The sequence below is a fragment of the Macaca thibetana genome, chromosome 4 (genome assembly GCF_024542745.1).
Source record: "Macaca thibetana thibetana isolate TM-01 chromosome 4, ASM2454274v1, whole genome shotgun sequence".
In the NCBI taxonomy this organism is placed as follows: Eukaryota; Metazoa; Chordata; class Mammalia; order Primates; family Cercopithecidae; genus Macaca; species Macaca thibetana.
The window spans coordinates 157,945,115-157,970,467 of NC_065581.1; the positions used below are offsets into that span (position 1 = coordinate 157,945,115).

Here is a 25,353-nt window from a genome sequence, read left to right on the forward strand (position 1 = left end):
AGGTGGATCATGAGGTCAGGAATTGGAGACCAGCCTGGCCAATATGGTGAAACTCTGTCTTTACTAAAAATACAAAAATTAGCCAGGCGTGGTGGCACGCACCTGTAGTCCCAGCTACTTGGGAGACTGAGACAGTAGAATCGCTTGAACTCGGGGGGTGGAGGTTGCAGTGAGCTGAGATCTCACCACCGCACTCCAGCCTGGGAGACAGAGTGAGACTCAGTCTCAAAAACAAACAAAAACAAACAAACAAACAAACACTTGAACCCAGGAGGTGGAGATTGCAGTGAGCCGAGATCCCGCCACTGCACTCTGCACACCAGTCTGGGCAACAGAGTGAGACTCCTTCTCAAAACAAACAAACAAAAATTAGCTGGGCATGGTGGCAAGCACCTGCAGTCCCAGTTACTCAGGAGACTGAGGCAAAAGAACCGCTTGAGCCTGGGAGGCAAAGGTTGCAGTGAGCTGAGATCACGCCACTGCACCCACTGCACTCCCGCCTGGGCAACAGAGTGAGACTTTGTCTCAGAAAAGAAAAAAAAAGAATCCAATAAAAAATTTAGAAGAAAAACAAGAAAAGAAATCTGACTATAACTTTTGACTCCCCAAAAACTTAACCACTAATAGCCTGCTGTTAACTGGCAATAACATAAAGATTATACATCACAGAGAGGACAATAACAAAGTTGATTAGCACATATTTTGTATGTATATTGTGTTCTTACAGTAAAGTAAGCTAGAGAAAAGAAAAATGTTAATAAGAAAATCAAGGAAGTTATATTTACTATTCATTAAGTGCAAGTGGATCATCATAAAGGTCTTCATCCTCCTCATCTTTATGGTGAGTAGGCTGAGGAAGAGGAGAGGATGATCTTGCTGTCTCGGCGGGGCGGGGGCCAAGGCAGAAGAAAATCTACATAGAAGTGGACCCATGCAGTTCAAACCCATGTTGTTCAAGGGTCAAGTGTATTGCTGTTAAACCTGTGTAACTCTGTGCCTTTAAACAGCTGCCACTCCCTCTCCCACATTCCTCAAACCCAAAATAATTGGGCCCAGCCTTATCTAATTGGAGCCCAAGGTTTGAAACTTTCCTCCTCCTTCTGTCCCTACGCAACTTCCCAACTTATCCCCGTCTCCCCAACTCCCGACTGGCCTGTTGTCCCATCTCTTACACATGACTCTGGTCATCACTCTTGGACCTGAAGCTTGATACTGCTTCTCTGCCCTGACCTTGGTCCATCTGCCCCTTAGATCACATTTGCTTGGTAGCCTCAGTGAAGACCCAGTTTCCTGGAGTTTCCCTTCACAATGGCCCAGCTGAGTCTTCCCAACCTAGTCTAGTGAAAGACTCAGACTTGCTGGGGACCCAGAAGGCCAAAAGAGAAGGGTTGTCCCATATTGAGAGTCTGGCAGAGCCCTCCATAAGATCCCTTCATGAGGACTTCCTGCAACATCCTGCTTCCTTTATGGAAATGAACACCACCTCTTCCCCATTACTACTCCACGGAAAAAAAAAAAAAAAAAAAAAAAAAAAAAAAGAAAAACCATGGTCACTGCATTCTATGTAAGGGGTGGGATCTGTCATTATTAAACTGCCAACTTCTAGTTCATATCCCAGGATTTGTCATAGAGTAAGACTGATTTCAGGTGCACAGTTCCAAGAATGACTCTCAAGAGCTACTCAAGCTACTAAAGAGTGGCCCAGACCACTGAGGGCCGTGACAAAGCATAGGATCTTGGCTGGCTGAATCTCTGGGCCAGCACAACCACCCCACACTGTACATCTACTCGGAGGAGCCAAAATAGGTACACAGGAGGAATGGCCTCGCATACCACCCATGCCAGATCGTGGTCCACTGAGAACAGTATTGATATCAGAGTATTTCTGGGAACCAGTGTCCCATCCAGGCAACTCCCAGGACTCTATCCATCCGGGCCGCATCACCCTCCTCTAGTGCCAGCTTACATCTGCATTTACCCTTTGGTGAGAAATTAGATAAAATCGCATAAGACTTCATTTTCATGCTAAAGATATTTAGTTTGAGGGAACTAGACAGCTATATGATGGTACACTAGAGGCGAGCCACTAAAAACGATCACTGTTCAGTTAGATGTGAACAAAACAAATATTTAAGAGTGGGTCAATTATTAAACATTTAAGGGATCAGATTGGTTTGCAGGTGTCTAAGTTCCACTCCACTTCAGAGAACTGATGGAAATTAGAGACAACACATTACTAGTATGGTGATGCAGTAGCTCCAATAATTTTCTGGTTCTTCATATGATTGTATTTACATGTTTTAAGTTAAAATGCATTGTTAACATGTGTGGCATGTTTTCCAACTCCCATTTTTTTTGATGGCATGGATAAGAAGACTTAGTCTCCAAGTACTAAATGAAGAACAGATACCTCTCTGAGTCCATTTTGAAAGTAATGCTTAAATGTGTCTGGTCTCAGCCAGGCGCAGTGGCTCACACCTGTAATCCCAGCACTTTGGGAGGCCGAGGTGGGCAGATCACGAGATCAGGAGATCGAGACCATCCTGGCTAACATGGTGAAACCACGTCTCTACGAAAAATACAAAAAATTAGCCGGGCATGGTGGCGGGCGCCTGTAGTCCTAGCTACTCGGGAGGTTGAGGCAGGAGAATGGCACAAACCCAGGAGGCACAGCTTGCAGTGAGCTGAGATCGCACCACAGCACTCCAGCCTGGGTGACAGAGCGATACTCCGTCTCAAGAAAAAAAAGAAAAAATGTGTCTGGTCTCTGGGACATAACATCTATCTTTGTTAAACTCTGACTTTTTATTGACCTGATTTTCATTTAGGTTCAATCTTAAGCTTTCCAAATCAAGCAGAGACCTAATTTTCTTAAGCTTCCCTGGAACACAATGTAGGTTCCCGACTTTTAGATTGAACTCTAAGAGACATTCTCAGCGATGGGGTGTTCTCCAAAATCTTATATAAGAGTCCACTTAAAGCAACTGTCAGGCAAGACAGAATGTAAGATTTCCCTGTATTCCACCCACATGCCACCACCGTGAGCAATATAAATATAACCCCACACCTGCTTCCTCTCCAGGCCAATCCCTGGACATGTGAGGAACCATGGTTAGCATGCTCAAAGATGAAGAGCAGCAGCAGAAGGCAAGACGCTAGAGAAGACACCTGCCAGCTGCCAACATCTTTCTCCCTCAGTAGGCTGCTGGTCTACTAGAGGCCTGTGTTGAAGAAGTCTTGACTGTAAATCACTTTCGGAGTTTTGGTTCTCACATGGCAATGAGCATTTTGGATAGTGAATTGAGCCTGTGTTCTGACTTAAAGTGATTATAAGACTTTTTATTACTAAAGAACATATTTTTTAAAAGGTCATGGGACCAAGCTGGGCGTGATAGCACATGCCTATAGTTCCAGCTACTTGGGAGGCTGAGGCAGATCACCTGAGCCCAGGAGTTTGAGGCTGCAGTGAGCCATGATCATGCCACTGCACTCCAGCCTGGTGACAGAGTAAGACCCTGTTTCAAAAAAAGAAAAAAAAAAGTCATGGGACCAGCATTTGCTCCAGGGACAAAGAAAAAACAAGCCCATGAAGCAAATTTAATGACCTATTGGGCAATAAAGGAATATCACTTCATGATCTCATCCATGAGTCACTGTTATTCATTGTGTAATAGTCACACATCAGTGCTATGGTGGAATCTCAAAATCTCCCATATTTTTGGTATTTGAACAGTACCCAACATTTCCAGCTTGAATGTGGACTTTTCCCCTCCAGTCTATATATTCTATGAGTCATTTCAGTGGGGATTTTAGGAGAGAACCTAAATTCCCCTTCTTGCCGGAGGATCACCCACCCCCAGTCAGCCCAAGCGTGACCTTTACAGTTAGAAAGTGCTATGCACAGCTGCAGCTTTGGATCTTAAAGACTTCCTGAGTTGTCTTCAAACATTTTTTGAAATTCCTTTAGAAGAGTAACACTCGCTGCTTTGACAGATATATTCCTGCTTCTCCATGGTTTACATTCTCATCACAGTCTCGTGCAGAGGTTCCTTGGCTTCCACTTCATGGCTTCATCCTCCTCTAGGTCCTTGGCTTCCTCTCCATCCAGTTGGAAGAAGGCAAAGAGAGTGAGAAAGGTTGTTGTGGAGTGGAAACATCATATATCCCCTCTGGATTATCCGGAGCTCAGCTACGTGGCCACATTCTGGCCATACCTCTGTGACCAGGAAGAAGAGGAAATGGATTTGGTGACTATTTGACAAGTCTTTGTCACAAAAAGTTGATTAAGGTTTCTGTAACTGGTAATTAGTAAATGTTAAGATATCAATTAATATCCACAGACTATCAAGAAATGTTATGCCACAATTCTAGTCACTTTCTAAAGAATTTAGACATGCAAGAAATGCATGCTTTAGCTGAATGCCTAGTGACCAGCTGTTAGGATCAATATCTGATCAAATGCAAATATTACCATCAGAGAATGAACTTCTGAAATTCAAGAATGAATCTGAAGTTTTATTCAAAATAAATTATTAAAACATTTAATAGTAGTTTAAAATTAATTAATTTTAAATACCTGACATAATTTCTCAGCATGTCAGCTGCTAGATTACTGCAGAGGTCATTGCAGAACTATTAGATGAAGTGTAAGTGTTGTATGTATTATTGCAAGGGCACAATCCCATAATATTTATAGTGATTGTGAAACTTTTATTTTTTCTATTTTTAAATATTAACCATTATACAATCATGGCTGAAAGTTAATTTTAATAATTAGGTTTTATGTACAAAGATAATTATTATGAACTTTTAAAAAACCCAAATAGGGCCAGGCATGGTGGCTCATGGCTGTGATCCCAGCACTTTGGAAGGCTAAGGCGGGTGGATCACTTGAGGTATGGAGTTCAAGACCAGCCTAGCCAACATGGTGAAACCCCATCTCTATTAAAAATACAAAAAAATGTCTGGGCGTGCTGGCTCACGACTGTAATCCCAGCAATTTGGGAGGCTGAGGCGGGCGGATCACCTGAGGTCGGGAGTTCAAGACCAGCCTGACCAACATGGTGAAACCCCATCTCTACTAAAAATATAAAAATTAGCCGGGCATGGTGGTAGGCGCCTGTAACCCCAGCTACTCGGGAGGCTGAGGCAGGAGAATTGCTTGAACCCGGGAGGTGGAGGTTGCAGTGAGCCAAGATTGCGCCACTGCACTCCAGCCTGGGCAACAAGAGTTACACTGCATCTCAAAACAAAAAACAAAAAACAAAAAAAACAAAAAATACAAAACAATTAGCCAGGAGTGGTGGTGCACGCCTGTAGTCCCAGCTACTCGGGAGGCTGAGGCAGGAGAATTGCTTGAGGCTGGGAGGCAGAGGTTGCAGTGAGCCAACATCACACTACTGCACTCTAGACTGAGCAACAGAACAAGACTTGGTCTCAAAAAAAAAAAAACAAAAAAACCTAAATAGGCTGGGCATGATGGCTCATGCCTGTATTTCAAGTGCTTTTGGTGGCTGAGGTGGGAGGACCGCCTGAGGCCAGGAGTTCAAAACTAGCCTGGGCAACACAGCAGGACTCCATTTCTACAAGAAATAAAAATTAGTCAGACATGGTGGTACTCTCCTGTATTCCTAGCTACTCGGGAGGCTGGGATGGAAGGATCCCTTCAGCCAGGAGTTAGAGGCTGCAGTAAGCTATGATCATTCCACTGCCCTCCAGCCTGGGTGATGGAGTGAGACTCTGCTCTCTTTAAAAAAAATAAAAAAGCTAAGTGCAGTGGAAAGTTAATAAAGGCCATTAAAAGAGTACGTTATTAGCCAGATAACTTTAGAAAGACCATTATGTCCTTTTGAATCAACAAATGTGTATACGAAGATAAATGATATTAATCAGAATGAGATGTATTTAGCTCATTTAAAGTTATTGCATAGTATATACACATTTATATTTTAACTGACAGAATTTCACTGAATATAGAACTTAAGAATATTTTCACCCTACACTATATCTATTGACTATCTAGACATTGATAATAATACAAATGGCATGGCATGTTCATATGACTGATGATGTTAGCCTGGTTGAATATGATGGTAACCTATGCTGTTACATAATCGCTCATCTAGCACAAGGTCAGGGACAGCCCAAATGACATTAAAATTATCACTTGACTCCAGCTTTCCAAAAGTCAAGGCTGAAGTTACATAGATTTTAGAAAACTACCTAGGTCAAAGCTATGCCATGGTTTATCCTTAAAACACTTATTAAATATATATTATCTTTTCTGTGCCTTCTAGTAAGATTCCTGTATAGAGTAGGCACACCTATCTGCTGACATTTATCCTGTGTATCTTGCTCACTCCCTAATTTCAGTGTTTGAGGCCCCCGAACATGCCCTGGCCCTTGCCAATCCCTTCTTTTGGGGCCAGATTCGTGTCTGTGTCCTGGCTTTCACTTAGTCCTAGATGGAATATAACCAGCTGGTGTGCCACACAGTTCCACCTCCTGCACTCTCACTGCTGAGCCCTGCTCGGAGAATGGACCTCTGGAAACATTTGTTTGCCCGAAACATGCCTAAGTTTTCCCTGCCTTCTGGCCATAGCCTTAGACAGCCCAGTTTTCCTTATTAAGGAAGCCTCTGGGGCCCTGATCATCTCCACAGCAGCTTCTTTTAGCCGCCTCCTACCCAAATCTGCCCTCATTACCATGTGCTCATTCCCGTCAGGGGCAGTGGTACTACTCAAACTTACTGGATCATTTGGCTAATGAAGCATTTTTTTTTCTCTCACTTTTTCCTAGAGAACAAGAACAAAATGTCCTTGCCCTGTATCTAAGGTTTTTTCTACTGAGAGGGAGACTTGTTGTTCAGTTCAAAGGTTTATGGGCATAAAATAAGGATGTCCCAAATAAGGGACCTTACTTTTATCATATCAGTCTGATAAGCTTACACATACTTTAGATTACATTCTCTGAAGCTAAGTTGTGCCTTTATGCTGCTAAGCATTTGTAGTGGCTAACACCTGTAATCCCGGTGCTTTGGGAGGCTGAGGTGGGAGGATCCCTTGAAGCCAGGAGTTCAATACCAGCCTGGGCAGCAAAGCGAGACCCTGTCTGTATAAACAATTTTTTTTAATTTTTTTGAGACTGAGTCTTATTCTTGTCGCCCAGGCTGGAGTGCAGTGGTGCAATCTCGGTTCACTGCAACCTCTGCCTCCCGGGTTCAAGCAATTCTTGTGCCTCAGCCTCCCAAGGAGCTGGGACTACAGGTGTGCACCACCACAGCTGGCTAATTTCTGTGTTTTAAGTAGATGGGGTTTCACCATGTTGGCCAGGCTGGTCTCAACCTCCCAACCTCAGATGATCTGCCCACCTCCTCAGCCTCCCAAAGTGCTGGGATTACAGGTGTAAGCCACCCCGCCACACCTGTTAAAAAAAAAAAAATATATATATATATATACACACACACATGTGTGTGTGTGTATTTTGTTTATTGTTTATAAAAAAAATTTTTTTTTAAATCAGCCAGCAGCAATACAGGGAGACCCCATCCCTCCAAAAAAGAAAATAGCCAGGTCTCGTGGTGTGCGCCTGTAGTCCCAGTTACTGAGGTTGAGGTGGGAGGATCACTTGAGCCCAGGAGATAGAGGCTGCAGTGTGTTGTGATGGTACCACTGCACTCCAGCCTGGGCAACAGAGTGAGATCCTATCTCAAAAAAAAAAAAAAAAAAAAATCCAGGTGTTGTGGTATTTGCCTATAGTCCCAGCTACTCAGGAAGCTAAGGTAGGATTGCTCAAGCCCTGGGGTTCAAGGCTGCAGTGAGCTCTGACTGCACCACTGCACTCCAGTCTGGCGAACAGTGAGACCTCATCTTTGAAAAAAAGGGCTTCTGGCCGGGCGTAGTGGCTCACACCTGTAATCCCAGCACTTTGGGAGGCCAAGGCGGGTGGATCACCTGAAGTTGGGAGTTCAGGACCAGCCTGACCAACATGGAGAAACCCTGTCTCTACAAAAAATACAATATGGCCAGGCGTGGTGGTACATGCCTGTAATCCCAGCTACTTGGGAGGCTGAGGCAGAAGAATAGCTTGAACCTGGGAGGTGGAGGTTGCAGTGGGCCGAGATTGCACCACTGCACTCCAGCCTGGGCAACAAGTGCAAAGGGCCTCTGTTTTTGTATGTACATATGGAAATTCTGTTGTGTGTGTTTCAAGGAGTGGACTTGAAAGCAGCTTACTTCATCCAAGTTGAGGCTTTACCTTTTTTTTTTTTTAAAAGGAAGATTTAACAAGTTTCACTTAGTACATTACTTCTAAATGGAAATCACAAGGAAAGATTTAAACGAAAGCCTCAGAATTCCATACAAATGACATGACAAAACTCCTAAAGTATTAGTATTACATCTTAAAATTGTCCCATATCTTAAAAAAAAAAGTAAAAGTATACACTCAAGTGTACACTCACATGCCTTAGAGGATATTAAACCAAAAAGCTAAAATTAACAAACATGCCGAATGTTTTCATTTTGAATCGTATACACAGCCTCTATATTTGAGTTTTACAGAAAAGCATGTTTCTCAACGTGTCTCCAAAATTTTCAATGTATTTGTGGTATAAGAGCAACATTTAATATAAGTGAAACTGCATCAACCTAAATATGCCTACTGCTTAGGTACACTCCTACAACATAACTAACTTGAGGAAAGCTGAAAATTATTTCAATAGTTATGGTCAATACTGAACTTATTGTTATGTCATAGATGAATGTTTCAGTGTTCAGTGTTCAAAACTACTGAGCTCAAAGTTTTAAAATAATCTTCCACTTTTACAGTAAGCATGTAGTGTCACAAGCCTGTAATGCAAAACTGGTAAATTTTGCTTGTTTTCTTTAAAAGGAGAGGCTGGGCGCAGTGGCTCACGCCTGTAATCCCACCACTTTGGAAGGCCGAGGCGGGCGGATCACGAGGTCAAGAGATCGAGATCATCCTGGCCAACATGGTGAAACCCCGTCTCTACTAAAAATACAAAAATTGGCTGGGCGTGGTGGCGAGTGCCTGTATTCCCAGCTACTCGGGAAGCTAAGGCAGGAGAATCGCTTAAACCTGGGAGGCAGAGGCTGCAGTGAGCCAAGATCGTGCCACTGCATTCCAGCCTGGCGACACAGAGAGGCTCCATCTCAAAAAAAAAAGAGAAAGAAAGAAGACAAAGAGAAGCTGACTAAGAATAAATTATATTTCCCATTTATCCATCATACTGGATATACTAGATGTCCCTCCCATTCTATTCAACTCCCATAAATGCACATCTTTTATATCTGGAGTAGCTCTTTAGTGCTCCTTCTCTATCTGAGCAAGGTTTGACTGACAGTCACTGGGGTTTTCCTCCAGAACGTGGTCATATCCACTCATATTGCTCTGACCACCATAACCACCACTCACACTGCTCTGACCACCATAACCGCCTCTATAACCACCACTCACATTGCTCTGATCACCATAACCACCTCCATCACCACCACTCAGCTGCTCTGACCACCATGACCACCTCCATCACCACGAATCGCACTGCTCTGACCACAATCACCACCACTCATACTGCTCTGATCACCATAACCACCACTCAGCTGCTCTGACCACCATAACCACCTTCATAACCACCACTCACACTGCTCTGACCACCATAACCACCTTCATAACCACCACTCACACTGCTCTGACCACCATAACCACCTTCATAACCACCACTCACACTGCTCTGACCACCATAACCACCTTCATAACCACCACTCACACTGCTCTGACCACCATAACCACCTTCATAACCACCACTCACACTGCTCTGACCACCATAACCACCTTCATAACCACCACTCACACTGCTCTGACCACCATAACCACCACTCATACTGCTCTGACCACCATAACCACCACTCATACTGCTCTGACCACCATAACCACCCGCATAACCACCACTTAGCTGTATAACTAGACTGGTTGGATAAGCCCTTCCCTCCCGTCATTTAGCTACCATAAGCACGACCACTTGCCCCCGCTGTAGAATTCAAAAAAAGTTCTACAGGCTGGGTGGGGTGGCTCACACCTGTAATCCCAGCACTTTGGGAGGCCGAGGTGGGCGGATCACGAGGTCAGGAGATCAAGACCATCCTGGCTAACATGGTGAAACCCTGTCTCTACTAAAAATACAAAAAAGTAGCCAGGCGTGGTGGCAGGCACCTGTAGTCCCAGCTACTCGGGAGGCTGAGGCAGGAGAATGGCATGAATCCAGGAGGCGGAGCTTGCAGTGAGCCAAGATCGCGCCACTGCACTCCAGCCTGGGTGACAGAGCAAGACTCCATCTCAAAAAAAAAAAAAAAAAAAAAAAAGGTTCTACATAGCTGTGACCATAAACCCCCCTACTCCTTCCTGCAGCATTTAAAAAGATCTCCACATATCTGTGCTGCCTATTAGCTTTGTCTTTTGCCATAGCTGCGACAGCATTCTCGTGAGCAGCAAACTCAACATCTGCGCTACCAGTAAACTCTGTCATTGAGTCCAATTTCAATATGTACTCTCACGGGGTTAAGAGGTGAACAGAAATTATATCATTCTCAGTGGCTCTGTAAGGTAACCCCCTAGTGTGTACACAGTGCCCTGTGGTGCTCTGGAAACTGTACCCACCATCTCCACATCCATGATCAGACATTCCTGAAAAACAGTAAATGCAGTCTTTTCCAAATCTATCAGACCTACAGCCACATCTATCATTACAGCCACAATAGTCATCATAGCCTCTATACCCTCCACCATAGGGACCCTGCCTCATCCTTTCAAACCCAGCTCCTCTGCCAATGCTATTATATCCTCGGCCAGCCCCTGGCCTATCACTGGGACACGGCCACTGCACAGCCATGAGCTTGTGAGGGGGATCATAGTAGGTCTGAACTTCAGCTTGGCTATTCTAGACGATTTCAATGTACCTGTGCCCTGTTCTTTGCCTGTGTTTCTTCAAGGCCTTCTCAGCTACCTCCTGCAAAGCAAACTGCAAAAAGTCTTCCCCTGAAAGTCCACTCGCAGTGTTAATCCATTTGGCACAATTTCCAACCCTGAAAAGAAATGAACAATCTCTTCCTTGCTACAGCCAAACGGAAGTCCCCTAAGCCAGACGAAGCCATCACTGGCAGTATCAGGGCTATTCAGACCTGTGTGCTTCAATACTCAATCCATTTCAACACTGTTAGACTTGAATACTTCAGCGTATCTGTGTCCCATAGTTTCTCTGTCTTCAAAGCCAATTTCGCTTCATCTGCAGATTCAAGTTCAACAAATGCCTCACCACTTGGTCTGCCTTCTCTGATGTAGATGAAACAAATACCTGATGTGCCATTTTGTATTTTGCAATCAGGGAAGTGCATCACTTCATCGGCTGAGCAGGACCAGGGTAGGCCCCTGACCTTTACCACGAACCCCTCCCTGCCTTCCATGCTCAGCATCGTGGCGACTGTTCAGCTCTTGGTGGCAAGTTTGGCTGAGTGCAATTTTGGTGTAGTGGGCAATTTTCCTCCTTCTGCCTTCAAATGGGCTATAGTGAGATGACAACCAGAACTACTTATGCTCACATAAGCAAGTGATCACATGAGCACACCAGCTTTACCTCTTATCTGTGCTGCCATCTAACTTCTCTGTGCCTCTGCTGTCCCATCTGTCACACGAGACTAATGCAGGCCCTCACTTCCCTAGATGTTGGGTTGTGAGGACCAAAGAAACATCATTCCCCATCTCTTTCTCTGTCTATACCTTTTCCTCTATTCTTTTTCCCCTCCAGAAACCCAATGACCTTGGACTTCCCTGAGTCCCGCACTGGTTGACACATTACATACTGATTCTTCCCTCTTAGGGAAGATGAGCCTAGCTTCCATCGGGAACAGACCAGCACATTCCATCAGTCCCTTCTCCTGACTGTACATTCCCTACTTCACTCCCAGGCTCAGCAGCACAGCCTCTAGATGTTTTGTTCTTGTTTCATCACCAGGCGGTGCTCTTTCCCACAGTACTATAAAGCAATTCCTATTTTTCACTTTGCTGAAAAGGTGTGCCAAATGACTGCAATTCTGTGTGCCCAGATTATGATAAGCCTACCCTGGTGTCCTGCCTAATTAATCACATCACAGCCCACTGGCATTTTCATCAGGAGCCTTTGCTTGAGTGGATGGCAGTAGGCTACAGATTCTTCTCTGTTGTCTGGCTGGAGTAGAGCAGTTACTGTCTAAAGGTTTTCTGTCTTGGTAGACTGCCTCCTTTCCTGGACCTTTAGTTATACATAAGAGGCTTTTGCTGGGGGCTGTTTTTGGTCTATGCTTGTTGACGTTTACAGATTGCTGGCTTCTGGGATATATGAAGCAAAAACGAAACACAGGGAGTCACTCCTGTGTCAGTCCTTGGATCCTGAAATCCATAGCCAGTTTGCCTTTTAGTCTTCTTCTGCTTGTTTTACATATAATACTCAGGATTTTCAGCCGTACTTGGTGAGAGGAACATGGCAAAGTATGTCTACTTCATTTTCCCAGGAGTGGAAATCTCCCAGAACTGTGCTTAGAAAAGGCTTGTTGTGTAGGAGACAGTTTTGATGGGAAGCAAAGATGGGTGGCAGAGGACCAACTAGGGGGCGACTGTTAGTCAACAAGAAAAGCTGAAGACCTGGATTGGCCAGTAGCACTGGGAGAAAACTATTTAGAGGTTAACAAAGACAGGGAAGAGCAACAAAAACAAGCCTAACAGGCAGTCAATGTGGTCCACAGTAGAACCATTGCTTAAGGCAGAATTCCTCTGGCAGAAATACGGATTTGCAGTTTGTCAACAGGCACGGAGTTTTTGAATGGACTGTCTCCTGTTCTAGTGGGTCTTTAATTTGTGGGGAACAAAAAACTGTCCTTTTAAAAACTGAAGAGATTTGACTGAGTGTTCGACCAAACAAGATCTTACTGTTGCATCCATAAGGTTAAACATAATTAGCAAGCATCAGAGGCAAACAGAATAGCATTTTGAAAAGTTCTGAAAATAGACCAGGCATGGTGGCTCACGCCTGTAATCTTAACACTTTGGGAGGTGAGCCCAGGAATTTGAGACCAGCCTGGGCAACATAGTGAGACTCCTGTTTCCACAAAAAATGCAAAAATGAGCTGGGTGTGGTAGGTCACACCTGTAGTCCCAGCTACTTGGGAGGCTGAGGTGGGAGTGTTGCTTGAGCCCAGGAGGTGAAGGCTGCAGTGAACCGAGATCACACCACCGGACTGCAGTCTGGGTAACAGAGTTAGACCCTGTCTCAAGAAAAAAAAAAAAAGTTCTGAAAATAAAATGCTTCAAGACAATTATATTTTTATTGTAGCTAGCTTTTTGTCTTATAAAAGTTTGGTTTTCTGGAAATGAATAATGACTTCTAAATTTTTGCTTTATTAAATTATAAAACAAGGGCTATGTACATCATAATGTAAAAACAACAACAATAAAGCAAAGTGTCACAGAAAAACCTAGTTTTGCTGGCACCTCTCCATTTTATTTCACCTGTTTATCATATAAATGCCCTTCCTAAGTAAGTTAGAATGTGTTTGGCTATGGGTAACAGGAATCCTGATGAACAGGGTTTTAAATATAAGGACATATCTGTTTTACCTAATAAAAAGCCCAAGAACTGGCAGTCCCTTGGTGAGATTGGAAGATTAACAGGGTCATCGAGGATCCAGGGACTTTCCATTCTTGACTCTGAATTCCCAGCAGCCTGCTTTCATTTTCCAACTTGTTGCCTCATCATCATAAGATGGTTTCTATAGGTGCAAGCATCACAGCCTCTCACAGCCTAGTAAGAGACAAGGAAGGGAGGGAGGGGGAAAACATTTCATCTTGTGTGCCACTCTCTTCTCAGGAAGGAAAATTTTTCTCAGAAACCCCGAGAGATTTCCTCTGATCCCAGTCAGAACTGCTCAACTGTCCAACTCTGCCTGCAAGAAGACTGAGCACCACCACTATTTGGTAAAGACCATGATAGCCATGCTTACCTTAGACCACGGGTTCTCATCAAGGGTATGATGGGAGGGGGCAGTATTGAAAATATAGAAAGGGACACTTTCAGTTGTCACATAAACAGAGAGGTGCTATTGGTATCTAGTGGGTTGGTCTAGGGATGCTAAACGTCCACAAAATTCTTTTCACACACACACAAATTGTCTTGTCCAAAAACAACAGCACACTTGTTGAGAAACACTGGCTTACAACGGCCGTAATTCATCTCCTGGCCTGAAGACACTATGACTCAAACACAATTTAGAAGTTCCTAGATTGTGCAAGAGGAGGAACATGGCTCCCAGTAGTGTGTACTGGGATGTTGGAAGGAGTACAGCAACGCCTAGTCATTCTGGCATGCTAAATCCTTTTCAGAAAGCTGCTGTTATTTGTACCGAATGGGCAACCAGGAAAGAATTACAGGGATCAGGACAGGGAAATTCCATGCAAAGTGTGCCTTTATTTTTCCCAGAAAAGGGATTTTTTTCCAGTAGCTGGACAAGCCTGTTTCCAAGAATAATTGACTCTGAGTTACCCATACCTCTGTTACCTCTGTTGACTAACGGATGCTCCTCATTCCCACCAAGGAGTTCAGAATGTTTAAAACCTAATTCTATATTTATTTTTTTACTATTATTATTTTAGAATTAGAGACAGAGTATAAATTTATAAAATAATTTATAAAATAATTATATAAACTATAAATAATTTATAATATAATTATTTATAAATAATTTATATTATAATTATTTATAAATAATTATTTATAAAATAAAATAATGTGTCCATAATATTATTTTTAATGGACACATAATAACTGTACATATTCTGGAGTATACTGTGATGTTTCCATACATGTATACAATGTGTAGTGATGAAATCAGGGTAATTGGCACATCTATCACTTCAAATACCTATTATTTCTTTGTTTGAAAACATTCAAAATCTGCTCTTCTATTTGAAAATATACAATAAATTGCTGGTTATTATAGTTACCCTATAGTGCTGTAGAACACTAGCACTTATTCCTCCCATCTAGCTGTACTCTCATATCTGTTAATAACCTCTGGCTGTCCCCTCCCTACCCCCACCCTTTCCAGCCTCTAGTAACCACTATTCTACTTTCTACTTCTATGAGATCAACTTTTTTAGCTTTCAAATATCAGTGAGAACATGCAGTATTTCTGTGTTTGGCTTATTTCACTTAATATAATGTCTTCCTGTGGCTAAATAGTATTCTTACATATATACATGGATATGTACATGTATATATATACACACCACATTTTCTTTTTCTTTTTCTCTCCTTTTCTCTTTCTTTCTGGGATAGGGTCTCTCCCCTCTGTCACCCAGGCTGGAATGCAGAGGTGCATTCATAGCTCACTACAGCCTTGAACTCCTGGGCTCATGAAATCTTCTCACCTCAGCATCCCAAGTAGCTGGGACTACAGGCACACACCACCATGCCTGGCTAATTTTTATTTTTTTTTTAGAGATGGGGTCTTACTTTGTTGCCCAGGCTGGTCTCAAACCCTCCTCGAGCAATTCTCCCACTTCAGCCTCCTAAAGTGCTGGGATTACAGAAATGAGCCACCATGCCTGGCCATATATACCACATTTTCCTTATCCATTCATCTGTTGATGGACACTTAGACTGAGTCTTTATCTTGACTATTGTGAATGGTGCTGCAACATACACGAGAACGCAGATATCTCATCAACATATGAATTTCTGAAATAGTATTTTAATAATAGCCTAGTAAAAATTATAAAAACCTACTTAATTTTTAAAAAAAAAAACTTAGAATGTCAGAAGTCTTTGTCGTCTGCAGAGAAAATGAAGACTAAACATTATTAGCTTTAATTATAATTTAAAAGATCTAAATGTTCACTAAATCTGAAAGATTAGATACATTGGGTTGATATGCTGCATTGCTGCTCACAGTAAAATCACATAAGTCAGTGTAAAATCCGCTAGATTAGAAAAAGAAGACTAGGAAGTTTGGTTTGCCTTCCCTATCTGTAAAACCACAAATCTCTATGCTTGACACAAACTAAGGTAAATAAATAATGTTTCTTAGGCTAATTGCTAATGGTGAATAGGAGATAACCTGGCATAGAAGAGTAGAAAGAGCATTCCAGACAGAAAGAATGGACCCAGCAGAGGTACTAACTGGTGAAACAGCATGACATGGTCATAGTCATACCAGATGTGAGTTCTTGAGAGCACTGTGGATTAACATTAATGTTTTTAACCAACAACTCTGATCTCTCCAGGATCCCTGGATTTCTGGGTGCCAATACCAAAAGCTAGACTTACAGCAAATTTTTTTTTTTTCCTCTGTACTTCTGCAATAGATGGAATGTTTGCATCCACCCAAAATTCATGTTGAAATCTTAATCCCTAATGTGGAGGTAGGTGGTGAGGCCCTTGGAAGGTGATTAGGTCATGAAGGTAGGGCCTTCAGGAATGAGATCAGTGCCTTTATAAAAGGGATCTCACAGAGCTCTCTTTTTCTGTTTTCACCACATAAGAGATAAGAGAAGTCAGCTGGCGCGGTGGCCCACGCCTGCAATCCCAGCACTTTGGGAGGCCGAGGCAGGTGGATCACGAGGTCAGGAGCTCAAGACCGGCCTGGCCAACATGGTGAAACTCTGTCTCTACTGTCTCTACCCATGTCTCTAGCCGAGCATGGTGGCACGTGCCTGTAATCCCAGCTACTCAGGAGGCTGAGGTGGGAAAATCGTTTGAACCAAGGAGGCAGAGGTTGTAGTGAGCCCAGATCCGGAGAGGTGGCTTGCGCCTGTGGTCCAAGCTACTGGAGAGGCTGAGACAGGAGGATCACCTGAGCAAAGGAGGCGGAGTCTGCAGTGAGCCAAGATCGTGCTCCCTCACTTCGGCCTGGGCAACAGAGCAAGATCCTTTCTCAAAAAAAAAAAAAAAAAAAAAAAGTTATAGGCTAAGTATTAGGCTTATGGCAAAGAAGTGGCCAATTCACTTAATCTCAATCTAACTCAGTACTATGTTTTGTTTTGTTTTTTGAGACAGAGTCTTGTTCCGTCCCCCAGGTTGGAGTGCAGTCACGCGATCTCAGCTCACTGAAACCTCCATTTCCTGGGTTCTAGAGAGTCTCCTGCCTCGGCATCCCAAGTAGTTGGGATTACAGGCGTGCGCCACCACACCCGGCTAATTTTTGTATTTTTAGTAGAGACAGGGTTTCACCATGTTAGCCAGGCTGGTCTCGAACTCCTGACCTCAAGTGATCCACCCACCTTGGCCTCCCAAAGTACTGGGATTACAGGCGTGAGACACGATGCCCAGCCTTGTTTTTTCTTTTCTTTTTTGGGGTGGTGGCGGGGGGACAGAGTCTCGCTCCCTCTCCCAGGCTGGAGAGCAGTGGCACGATCTCAGCTCACTGCAACCTCTACCTCCCGGGTTCAAGTGAATCTCCTGTCTCAGTCTCCTGAGTAGCTGGGATTACAGGCGCCCACCACCACGTCCGGCTAATTTTGTGTGTGTGTGTGTGTGTGTGTGTGTGTGTGTGTGTGTGTGTGTGTGTGTGTACATATATATATGTAGCCTGTAGAATGATACTTTGATGGCATTTCCCAGCAGTCTTTCATCTAAAGGTTTTAAAGTCCATTGACAGTCCTTGTCTGAGTCAATTATTTCATTAAGGTTTGCATCATGGTTATTTTCTAATTCTATATTTTATTCTATACTTATTAGCTGGCATCCTATACTAGAGTTTTTCTTCATCAACTGGGGATAAACCACATTTTTTATTTTTAAAAAATGTAAATATATGTATATATATATTTAGTAGAGACCGAGTTTCACCATGTTGGCCAGGCTGGTCATGAACTCTTGACCTCAAATGATCCACCTACCTCAGCCTCCTAGAGTGTTGGGATTACAGACGTGAGCCACCGTGCCCAGCCTGTATGTACTTTTTAATACACTAATATGTAAATAACTTTGTGTGTGTATGGGAAAGCGGTTTCTCATTTTCCCAAAAATTGCACTAAGGTAAAGCAAAGCTCTAGTTGATTTCAATGTTGTGCAGGAGTTAGTGGTACTGCCCTCACTAGGCACTCATTGAACAGTAGCACAAACCCAAGAAATGGATGGTTGTAAGTAACTTTCATCATGTACTGATATTTCATTCGAAATGGTGACTTGAAGCTGGTTAGATATTGAAACTGAGACTATAGTATGCCTAACTCAGCTGCTCAATATTTATTGCTTATAGTCTTATGACTTTTTTTGAATAATTATCTTTGCTAGTACTATTAGATTTGCATGACAACCCTTTCTCTTGTATTTTCTGTAAACTGGAGGTTGTCCCACTATTACTGATACTAAATTTGATGGGTTGGTTCAAATGGTGACCACCAGATGGCTCCACTATACAGGTGTATTTTATCTTTTTTTTTTTTTGAGAGTCTTGCCCTGTCGCCCAGGCTGTAGTGCAACGGCGCGATCTTGGCTCAGTGCAACCTCCGCTCCTGAGTTCAAGTGATTCTCCTACTTCAGCCTCCCGAGGAGCTAGAACTACAGGCGCATGCCCCTGCGCCCAACTAATTTTTTTTGTATTTTTATTTTAATTTACTTTTTATTTATTTTTATTTATTTTTTTTGAGACGGAGTCTCACTCTGTCACCTAGGCTGGAGTGCAGTGGCACAAGCTCGGCTCGCTGCAAGCTCTGCTTCCCGGGTTCATGCCATTCTCCCGCCTCAGCCTTCCAAGTAGCTGGGACCACAGGCGCCCGCCATCACGCCCAGCTGATTTTTTGTATTTTTAGTAGAGACGGGGTTTCACCCTGTTAGCCAGGATGGTCTCAATCTCCTGACCTCGTGATCTGCCCACCTCCGCCTCCCAAAGTGCTGGGATTACAGGCATGAGCCACTGCGCCTAGCCTTTTATTTATTTATTTATTTATTTTTGAGGTGGAGTTTTGCTCTCGTTGCCCAGGCTGGAGTGCAATGGCGCGATCTTGGCTCACCACAACCTCCGCCTCCCGAGTTCAAGCGATTCTCCTGCCTCAGCCTCCCGAGTAGTAGCTGGGAGTATAGGCATGCGCCACCACGCCCGGCTAATTTTGTATTTTTAGTAGAGATGGGGTTTCTCCATGTTGGTCAGGCTGGTCTCAAACTCCCAACCTCAGGTGAGCCGCCTGCCTTGGCCTCCCAAAGTGCTGGGATTACAAAGATGAGCCACTGTGGCCTTTTTTTTTTTTTTTGTATTTTTAGTAGAGATGGGGGTTTCACTACATTGGCCAGGTTGGTCTTGAACTCCTGACCTCGTGATCTGCCTGCCTCGGCCTCCCAAAGTGCTGGGATTACAGGCGTAAGCCAGCACACCCAGCCTGTAATTTCTTTTACAATTAGGTAAGTAGCCTGTAGAATGATACTTTGATGGCATTTCCCAGCAGTCTTTCATCTAAAGGTTTTAAAGTCCATTGAAAGTCCTTGTCTGAGTCAATTATTTCATTAAGGTTTGCATCATGGTTATTTTCTAATTCTATATTTTATTCTATACTTATTAGCTGGCATCCTATAGTAGAGTTTTTCCTCATCAACTGGGGATAAACCACATTCTTTATTAAAAACAAAAAAACAAAAAAAACAGGGTAGGTTGGGAGCAGTGGCTCATGTCTGTACTCCCAATGCTTTGGGAGGTTGAGGTGGGAGCAACACTTGAGCCCAGGAGTTCAATACCAGCCTGGGCAACATAGCAAGACCCCATCTCTAAAAAAAACCCAAAAAAAAGCAAAAACACTTAGCCAGGTATGGTGGTGAGCACCTGTAGTCCCAGCTTCTGAGGAGGAAGGAGGATCACTTGAGACCAGGAGGTCAAGGCTACAGTGAGCCATGTTCGTGCCACTGCACTCCAGTCTGGATGACAGAGCAAGACTCTGTCTTAAAAACAAAAACAAATGAAACAAAAAACAAACAGGGTAAATGCTATCTCCCTTTAATAACTAATTTTCAGAGTATCGAATTGATGTAATGGACACTACTAATGAAGGAAAAATAGTTTCCCTCTTCTTATTCTCTCTTCTCTGTACTAGATAGCAGATTTTTATTTATTTAGTATTTGCAATCAATTGTATTTATTTTCTTTTTGACGCTAAAACTGCCCTAAATTTGGCCTGTGGGAGATCCTTCAAGCTGGCTCCCATGTCTCTAAAATTTATTTTTGAGAGACTGAAAATACAAATGGAAAATGGCCAGAATATACATAAAAGCAGAATTCTGACCCATTACCTGCAACAACTAGCCCAGTAAACCAACCACCTATCTACCATAAGTGCTGTCCTCCCAGCCTGAAAGCCAAACCTGCTATCAACCAGACTTGTAGGAAATCAGACTCTATCTCTGGTATCTCTGGATTGCTATCTCTGGTAGCAATTCAGGAAGCTAAATAATAACTTCTATGACAATCAGCTCAAAATGGCCAGGACTTGATTAAAAATGGACAGCTTCCCTAATTTTTGTCCCAATTCTAGCTTATGACCATTCACAGAAAACCAAATATCCTCCTTTAACCAAGCCCATAGGATGCCAACTTGTAGTTAGCTTCCAGCTTCCCCATGCCAACAGCTTCCGATCAGGCATACCTGTGAAACCTTTCCTTTTGTCCACTGTAAAGCTTTCCCACTCCTCTGCATGCCTTTGAACCTCTGCCAAAACATAAGGGATGGTGGCTGACTCCCTTGCTATGGCAAGTTCTCAACAGACTTTGCTTTTCTCATTTGGTTTGCAATAAAATGCATCCTATATAGTGACACAATTTGATGAATTTTGACAGATGTATACATCCCCGTTAACCATGACACAGAACATTTCCATCACCCCCAAAAGTTCTCCCATTTTCCTTTCCAGTCAATTCCTTCTCTCTTCCCCTCCTAGTCAACCACTGATCTGCTGTCTTTCGCTATGGATTAGTTTTGTTTGTTCTCCTAAATACAGCTGGCATAGCCTCATTGGTCTAAGCACTTCCTTTGCATTCAGGCACAATGAAATACCTGGCTCATCTTGTACTTTTCCCATCCCAGAGCTGGAATCAGCCAATTCTCCAAAGGAGCTCTGGATCTTTTTAGTGGGAAATGGAATTTAGAAACCAAGATCTGGGTGTTAGATGTGCTCACTGTTACTGTAGGGTGACCATGCCTGTACATCCTGGTTCACCTGGGACTCTTCCAGTTTTAACCGAAAGTCCAGCATCCAGAGAAAACCCCTCTGTCTGTGGCAAACTGGAACAACTGGTCACCCTAGTGCTTCTAGGCCCTTTCAGTCCACAGAACTAGGACATTATTTTTTTTTTTTGCAGTTTAACTTTTTTTTCCTTTTTTTTTTTTTTTTTTTTTTTTCTTTTTGATAGGGTCTATTGCCCAAGCTGGAGTGCAATGGTGATATCACAGCTCACTGTAACTTTAAACTCCTGGGCTCAATTGGGCCCCTCGCCTTAGCCTCCCAAGTAGCTAGGCCTATAGGCACAGGCTACCACCCCTGGCTATTTTATTATTTTGTATTTTGTAGAGACAAGATCTCACTGTGTTGCCCAGGCTGGTCTTGAACTCCTAGGCCACTTTGGCTTCCCAAAGCACTGGGATTCAAGGTATGTGCCACTGCACCCAGCCCTCCAGTTTAAACTCGATATTACAGATATTTTTTTTCTGAACTTCTTAAAATTTTTTTTTTTTTTTTTTTTTTGAGACGGAGTCTCGCTCTGTCGCCCAGGCTGGAGCACAGTGGCCGGATCTCAGCTCGCTGCAAGCTCCGCCTCCAGGGTTTACGCTATTCTCCTGCCTCAGCCTCCCGAGTAGCTGGGACTACAGGCGCCCGCCACCTCGCCCGGCTAGTTTTTTGTATTTTTTTAGTAGAGACGGGGTTTCACCGTGTTAGCCAGGATGGTCTCGATCTCCTGACCTCGTGATCCGCCCATCTTGGCCTCCCAAAGTGCTGGGATTACAGGCTTGAGCCACCGCACCCGGCCTAAAATTCTTTATATTAGTTTTCTTCCCCCCGAGGATCAATGAACTTCTTAAAAATTGTTTTAAATTTTTTAAAAAATGGAGACAGATCTCGCTACGTTGTCCAGGCTGGTCTTAAACTCCTGGACTCTTACGATCTTCCCACCTTGGCCTACCAAAGTGCTGGGATTACAGGCATCAGACACCCGGCCCTTTTCTGAACTTCTTTGATCTTGCATTTGTATCTCATTTTCTCATACACTGCAAGTCTTTGTACACAGTAACATTAAAATACTTATGTTATCCTACCTTATGCAGTACAGTTTCAAAACCACAGTAACAATGTTACCATTAATCATAAATCAGTGAAGCTGAAAGCTCCTTTGCACTTTTTTCATCCTTAGGATACACAGTTGACCCTTGAATAACACTAGTTTGAACTGCCAGGGTCCACTTATATGTGGATTTCTTTTTACCCAAACACAGTGGGGCCAGGGACGGTGACTCACACCTACAATCCTGGCATTTTAGGAGGCTAGGTGGGAGGATCACTTGAGCCCAGGAGTTCAAGACCAGCCTAGGCAACATAGCGCTCTACAAAAAAACAGAAAAAAATTACCTAGATGTGGTGGCACATGCCTGTGGTCCCAGCTACTCGGGAGGCTGAGATGGGAGGACTGCTTGAGCCCAGGAAGTCAAAGCTGTAGTGAGCCGTGATCGTACCACTGCACTCCAGCCTGGATGACAGTCAGACCCTGTTCTCAAAAAAGAAAAAAAAAGAAAAGCAAGGGAAGGAAAGGAAGAAAGGGAAGGAGGGAGGGAGAGAGGGAGGGAGGGAAGGAGGGCGGGAAGAAGAGAGGGAGAGAAAGAAAAAAGAAAAGAAAAAGAAATGAAAGAGAAGGAAGGAAGAAAACAAAGCAGAAGTACAGCAGGATGCAAAACACGCCTATACAAAGAACCAACTTTCCCTATGCTCAGGTCTGGGACTTTAGTATGCAGATTTCTGTATATGCTCCTAGAAGGTCCTAGATCCAATCTCCTGCATATAAGGAAAGACTACACTATCTCAACACAGATACACTACTAGAGTACTGTGTTCAAAAGCTCGGAGGCGCCAGTGGTGGTGGCTCGCGCCTGTAATCCCAACACTTTGGGAGACCAAGGCAGGCAGATCACCTGAGGTCAGGAGTTTGAGACCAGTCTGACCAACATGGTGAAACCCCATCTCTACTAAAAATACAAAAATCAGCAGGGGATGATGGCACATGCCTATAATCCCAGCTACTCAGGAGGCTGAGGTGGGAGAATCGCTTGAACCCAGGAGGCAGAGGTTGCAGTGAGCTGAGATTACACCACTGCACTCCAGCCTGGGCAACACAGTGAGACTGTCTCAAAAAAAAAAAAAAAAAAAAAAAAAAAGGCGCCAAAGAATAATTATTTTTTCTGTGTATCGCTAGTTGTATTAGTTAAGTTCATTTGTTTCTATTTGCTTTCAACCTTAGGGTTTATTTTGTTTTCTTTTTTATTTACTTTTTGGCTATGTAAAACTAAAAATTCAAAGATAAAGAAGTCTTGTCTCCCCTCCACTCTTTCCCACCACTCTTTATAGGTAACTATTTTAAGTTTCAAGGATATCCTTCCAATTCCTCCCCCAAAATAAGCATATATATATATATAAATATTCATATTAAATATATTTTTAATATATTTAAGTAAATAGATAAAAGCATATATGCTTATTTTTGCTTTTGAATAAAGTAAATACTTAATATACTTAAGTATTTAAGTGAATACTTGATATAACCTGAGACTCATTTCAAAGTAACACATGATTATTTTATGAATCTTTTTAATGGCTGCACTGTATTCTACTATATGGATGCACCATTCCCAATCAGTTCTCTATTAATGGATATTTGGGTTATCCCTAACTTTTGCTATGACAGCACTGCAATAACCTTGTGTACCTATTGTTTCCACGTGTGGAGCTGTACCTTCAGAATAAGGTTACGGTTAGAAGTATAACTTCAAGGTATAAGAAAAAACACGAGTAATTTTGAACTCGACAGAACTTGAACCATTTTTCCATTCCCACCAGGAAAGGCAATTTCAATATGTATTTCCATTGTAAGTGAGGTGGAGCGACTTTCTATGTTCATGAGGAACACAGAATTACATAGAACATAAAAAATGACTGTATTTTTTCTGAGAATCATCTGTTCATGTGCTTCCCCATTTTCCCCTTTGGCTTTTGGACTTTTTGTTTTCAATTTTTGAGCGCTCTTGTGATACAAGTTGCAAAGATTTTCTCCAGACTGATCTGATTCACTGGGAACACACTATGGCCATCTGGAATGTACTTTAATCTTATCCTAATAGATCACCCTACTACAAGACACTCCTTTGGGGATGAACAGGTTCGAGAAAGCCGGCTAAGGACAGACCAATCAAAAGAACTACGTGCTCCTCTAGTAAGTGTTTAGAGACTGCTTCTCCAGGTAACACCGCCCTTACTCGGCGGTCCAGATGGCAGTCTTGCTTCAGGGAGTCTACTCCACTTGCAGGACCTCTTTGGTTGGGTTCACTAAACCTCACAGGGCCGCCTTCCCCACGTTCGAGTTAGCAAGGAGCCCTCAGCGCCGCGGACACAGCGCAACCTCCGACGCCGGAGAACAATAGCTCCTTGATGCGTCTCCAGAGATGTCAAGGAGGAACGAACCCAGCGGCCAGAAGGCTGCGCCTCACGACTGAAGAGAGGGAGGACATCGGATTCTAAGTTCCCAAAACTTACAGGTGAGCTTCTGCTAAGAGCAAAGGCCCGCGGCTCGCCGCCCACCGCTTCTCTCCTGAGGTGGCACCTGGTTCTCCGGCACGCGGAAGCATCACGGATGAGCGTCGCGAACACAAAGCGGCCAACCACGCGCCGCCTTCGCCCAGATCCCTCCGCACGAGGCCGCCCCCGCAGCCGCAGGTGGCCCCGGCGAGTACGTCCACCTTCCCTTCCCGTGATGCCCCGGGGCTGACCTCCGACCTCGCTGGCCCGCCCCTCCCTTCGGCCGCTTCCCTTACCGCGCTAGCTGAGCTCCGGCGCCCGCGGAGCTCGCGCCAGGCTCCTGGGAAAAGACGGGGCGTATTACCGGGGAGCAGCTGCTCCATTGCGCCTCGAGGCCCCGATCGGGCTAGGCTGGCGGCCTCCCTCCCTTCACCTTTCCTCTCCTGGCAGGGCCCGGCGGCGGGCGAGTGACTGCGGCCACGCCTGAAAGGCGACTCTTCTGTGAGTGGGCCAGAACGCGAACATGGCGGAGCGGGGAGGCTGGCGGGAGG

At 43.8% G+C, this 25,353-nt stretch overlaps 1 protein-coding gene, 1 long non-coding RNA gene, 1 other non-coding gene and 1 pseudogene across 4 annotated transcripts in view; 1 reads left to right on the forward strand and 3 right to left on the reverse strand.

Annotated features, from left to right (window-relative positions):
• Nucleotides 1-3,783: 3,783 nt before the first annotated feature.
• On the reverse strand, nt 3,784-25,091 carry LOC126953668 (uncharacterized). Its single transcript, XR_007725290.1, has 2 exons — nt 24,821-25,091; nt 3,784-4,216 (listed from the first exon to the last, which is right to left on the reverse strand). It is a non-coding gene; the product is annotated as an uncharacterized LOC126953668 (long non-coding RNA).
• Nucleotides 7,486-13,656, reverse strand: LOC126953667 (heterogeneous nuclear ribonucleoprotein H2-like; annotated as a pseudogene).
• On the reverse strand, nt 18,059-18,182 carry LOC126954083 (U4atac minor spliceosomal RNA). Its single transcript, XR_007725529.1, has one exon. It is a non-coding gene; the product is annotated as a U4atac minor spliceosomal RNA (small nuclear RNA).
• WTAP (WT1 associated protein) overlaps nt 24,967-25,353 on the forward strand; it is a 29,840-nt gene continuing 29,453 nt past the window's right edge. Inside the window, exon 1 of one of the 2 annotated variants that reach the window (XM_050789230.1) lies at nt 24,967-25,303. The gene's annotated coding sequence lies outside the window, so the exon portion shown is untranslated. The remainder of the gene's footprint in view (nt 25,304-25,353) is intronic. The other variant, XM_050789231.1, reaches the window with a different exon arrangement.